The sequence below is a fragment of the Lipotes vexillifer genome, unplaced genomic scaffold, assembly GCF_000442215.2.
Source record: "Lipotes vexillifer unplaced genomic scaffold, Lipotes_vexillifer_v1.1 scaffold345, whole genome shotgun sequence".
Lineage (NCBI taxonomy): Eukaryota > Metazoa > Chordata > Mammalia > Artiodactyla > Lipotidae > Lipotes > Lipotes vexillifer.
Window position 1 is genome coordinate 335,022 of NW_006789243.1, and position 5,011 is coordinate 340,032.

Consider the following 5,011-nt stretch of genomic DNA (forward strand, 5'->3'; position numbering starts at 1 on the left):
GTTCAGGTATACAACATGATTTGATATTTGTTTATGTTCCAAAATGATCACCACAATAAGTCTAGTAAACATCCATCACCATACATAGTTTCATTATTTTTCTTATGATGAGAACTTTTAGAATCTACTCTCTTAACAACTTTAAGATATGCAATACAGTGTTATTAACTATAGTCACCATGATGTACATTAAATTCACATGACTTACTTATTTTTAACTGGAAATTTGTACCTTTCAACCCCCTTTATCCATTTAACCCACGCCTCACGCCAGGCCTCTGGTAACCACCAATATGTTCTCTGTATCTCTGAGTTTTTTTCTTTTTAGGTTCCACATATAAGTGAGATTATATGGTATTTGTCTTTCTCTGACTTATTTTGCATAGCATAATGCCCTCAAGGTCCATCCATGTTGATACAAATGGCAAGACTTCATTCTTTTTATGGCTGAATAATATTCCATTGTGTATGTGTGTAACATTTGAATTATCCATTCATCTATCCATGACATTTAAGTTATTTTCATATCTTTACTATTGTAAATAATGCTGCAATGAACATGAGGGTGAAAATATGTTCTGAGTTAATGTTTTTATTTTTCCTGATAAATACCCAGAAGTGGAATTTCTGGATCATATGGTAGTTCTATTTTTTAATTTTTTGAGGAATGTCCATACAGTTTCCCATAATGGCTGCACCAGTTTATGTTCCTATCTTCAGTTCACAAGAAGTGACTTTTCAGAACCCTCTTGCACTGTTGGTGGGAATGTAAATTGATACATTCCCTCCTCTCCCACATAGCACAGGGAGATCAGCTCGGTGCTTTGTAACCACCTAGAGGTGTGGGATAGGAAGGGTGGGAGGGAGATGCAAGAGGGAGGGGATATGGGGATATATGTATATATATATATATATAGCTGATTCACTTTGTTATACAGCAGAAACTAACACACCATTGTAAAGCAATTATAGCAATTATATCCAATATAGATGTTAAAAAAGTAAAAAATAAAAAAGAGCTCCCTTTTCTCCACATCATTGGCAACACTTGTTATTTGTTGTCTTTGTGATGATAGCCATTGTGACAGGTGTGAGGTGAGGTCTCGTGGTTTTGATTCACATTTCTCTGATGAGTGATGTTGAGCATATTTTCATGTCAGAAACTAACATTGTAAAGCAATTATAGCAATTATATCCAATATAGATGTTAAAAAAGTAAAAAATAAAAAAGAGCTCCCTTTTCTCCACATCATTGGCAACACTTGTTATTTGTTGTCTTTGTGATGATAGCCATTGTGACAGGTGTGAGGTGAGGTCTCGTGGTTTTGATTCACATTTCTCTGATGAGTGATGTTGAGCATATTTTCATGTACCTGTTGACCATCTGAAAGTCTTCTTTGGTAAAATGTTTATTCAGATCCTCTGCCCATTTTAAAATCAGATTTTTTGAGTTTTTGCTATTGAGTTGTATGAGTTCTTTATATATTTTGGATATTAACCCCTTATCAGATTTATGAATTGCAAATATTTTCTCCCATTTAATAGGTTGCCTTTTTTGTTGATTATTCCTTTGCTGTGCAAAAGCTTTTTAGTTTGATGTAGTCCTACCCATTTATTTTTGCTTTTGTTCCCTTTGCTTTTGTTGTCAGTTGCAAAAAATCATCACCGAGGCTGATGTCAAGGAGTTTACTGCCTGTGTTTTCTTCTCGGAGTTTAATAGTTTAAGGTCTTACATTTAAGTTTTTGATCCATTTTGAGTTAAGTTTTGTATATGGTGCTAGGTAGTTGTCCAGTTTTATTCTTTTGCATGCAGCTCTCCAGTATTCCCAACTCCATTTAATTAAGAGACTGTCCTTTTCCCGTTGTATATTCCTGGCTTCCTTATCATAAATTGACCGTATATATGTGGGGTTTTTTTCTTAGCTTTCTATTCTGTCCCACTGATCTATGAGTCTGTTTTTATGCCCAAACCATACTGTTTTAATTACTATAACTTTGTAGTATAGTTTGAAATCAGGGTGTGTGTCTCTAGCTCTGTTCTTCTTTCTTAAGATTGCTTTAGCTATTTGGGTCCTTCTGTGGTTCCATACAAATTTTAGAATTGTTTTTTTCCACTTCTGTGAAAAATGCCATTGGGATTTTGATAGGAATTGCACTGAATCTGTAGATTACTTTGGGTAGTATAGATATTTTAACATTACTAATTCTTCCAATCCATGAACATGGAATATATTTCCATTTATTTGTGTCTTCTTAAACTTTGTTCATTAATGTCTTATAATTTTAAGTGGAGAAGTCTTTTGCCTCATTGGTTAAATACGTTCTTAAGTATTTTATTCTTTTTGATGCAAAGAAAGAGAACTAGTATTTATTAAATATTTATCAGGTGTTAAGAGTAGTATCAGACACCCCTATTAGCTAGGACTAGATTTGTCTTCAAGTGACAGGAGACCCAAGAATAAAATCAAAATAAACAAAATAAAATAAACAAAAAGTTGATATTTTTTCTCTCTGTTGTTTAGATAGATACAGATGATCTATAGCAGTATTTCACATAATAATTTCAGGAATCCAGGTCCCTGTTTACTTGTTGCTCTGCTCTGTTCTCACTTCACTGTTCAAAATAGCTGCTATAGTTCCAGTCATTGTATACTTCTTCCAGCTATCAAGACAAAGGAGCTGAAGAAGGGCACACTCTGTCTCCTTAAGGACACTTTCTGGAATTCACATATTCCATTCATAATTTATCCCTGTCCCAATTTCCTACTGCTGCATTATACATTATCCCAACATCTAGCAACTTAAAATGATTCAGTTCTGTGGGTCAAGAATCTGGGCATGGTTTAGTTGCAACTTCTGTCTCATATTCTCTCACAAGGTTACAATCAAGGTGTTGACTGAGGCTGTGTTTCATGTGAAGGTTTGACTGGAGACAAATCTGATTCCAAGCTAACTCACAGTTGGCAGGATTCAGTTCTTTCCTGGCAGTTGGCTGGAGGTTGCTCCCTGTTCCTTGTCAGTTCCTTCTTCTCCAACCTAATTGCTTTGGTCAGAACTTAGTCACATGGCCACACCCAGATTCAAAAGAGACAGGGAGATGAAGTTTTTATTCTAGATGGGCATGTGGCAAAATAAAATTACCCATTCTGCTATAAAGAAAGAAGGGTAGTGCAGAATTTGGGGAAACAATTCATGGTTTCTACCACAGACAATTTGTGTATTTTTATCCCATCAATTCTCATAATTACTCTGTAAGGTAAATAATATTACTCCCATTATACAGATGAGAACTTTAACACCCAGTCTCTGTTAAGCAACTTTTGAAGAGTTATAAAACCACTTAGGTTGGGTGGAAAAAATAAAAAAGATAGTAAATGGTACAACCCTGCTTGAAGAATGTCAATCAACCTAATCTTTTGATCTGTATGAGGGCAAGTACCTCCTATTTTCCATATATTTCACAACCTCTTACTTAATAGGAATCAAGCTTCCACATAGATGAGTGTGAAATCTGGCTCAAACATCAGCCATTTTTAAGAACTGTAATTTTGGCATATTATTATGGTATAACCTAGCCAGTAAGAACTGAGATATCAAGGGGATTCTACAAGCTGCTAAACTACTGGGAGAAAACCAGCTGGATTGTAAATTTCTTGAGGGAGGCATACATGACTCTTTTTTTTCCAAAGGTACAGTGATGGTAACCACCCCAATTTTCTTTGGGTGCAATGGGGTTTATCCTCTTTAAGCTGATCAAGATGTTGTAATTGACACATTGATAATCTGCATAGATAAGCACAATATAAAAGGAAATAAATGTCTAACAGTGAAAACTATGACCTTGATTATACAAATGGCTGCTTCAATAAACTCAGCTGAGTGGATACCAGAAATATGAAAAGAAAATGATTTTAATGGGTGAGTCCAATCCTATATAAAAATCTGAGCTCAGACTCCCAGAACTTTCCCTAAGCTAACTAACCTCTTGCCAGCTAGACCCTTAAGACCACTCTGGTCTCTCAGAGTTTCTGGTTCCAACTTTCATTTTCTTTTGCGCACAAAACCCAATGCAACACCCTGCTTAGTTGTATCTTGACATTTTCTCCATTTTTGCCTTCTTAGTTCCCCCACACACACATTTCCCTTGCTTTATCTCTCTCCCACTCTTTTTTTTCCCTCTGCATGACCCTCCTATGAGAGTGGGGAACAAACATGTCTGTGTGATAGAAGGAAAGGAAAATGAACAAAACCTGTTCACATTCCTTTTACACCCATATCAATTCCAGTCTCAACCTGGAATATATCCATTGTTGTATCCACGGAGCTGGGGCCCAAATAATTCCTTGGGTTTGGTTAAACTTGACAGGATCCTTTTTAGGGATTAAAAGTCTCTGAATTCCTTGGGATATTTAAGGGAAAATATTCAAAAGACCCCATAATCAATCTTTCTTTATACTTCTGCATGTTAAGTTTGCCACCTCCACTTAGTTGCTTTGCAGAAGCCCTTGGATCTATGTTTAAAAGGTGGATAGACATGTAAGTCACTAATGTTTATATGAATCACAGAAAAATGTTTATAACTGGGGCTGCAATGTAGGAAGGCTCAGCTTTGGCCATAACATCTATGATATGTTCTTTACCCTTGCCCTACATCAGTAATTAAACCATGCTTGTAATAGAATTTTGACAGCCTCTTAATTCTGGCAGAGCTTCCATGAGTGTCTTAAAAGACAAAAGAAATCTAGAGCATATGGGATACTTGGAATATAATGCCTAGTTTGTAAGTCAAGAATATCATTGAGACATGAAAGCCTCATTTTTTAATTATAATGACAGATGAGGTTGATATCAGTAAATTTATGTGCCTGTCAAGCATTCTGAAAGAAAATCTTGGAAGATAATTCATATATTAAGGTCCACATATGGAAACCACCAGGCTCTGTTGTAGCTAAGTCCTACTTTGCTAGACAAGAGCCTATCAACTTTGCCTAAACATATTAAAACATTAAGG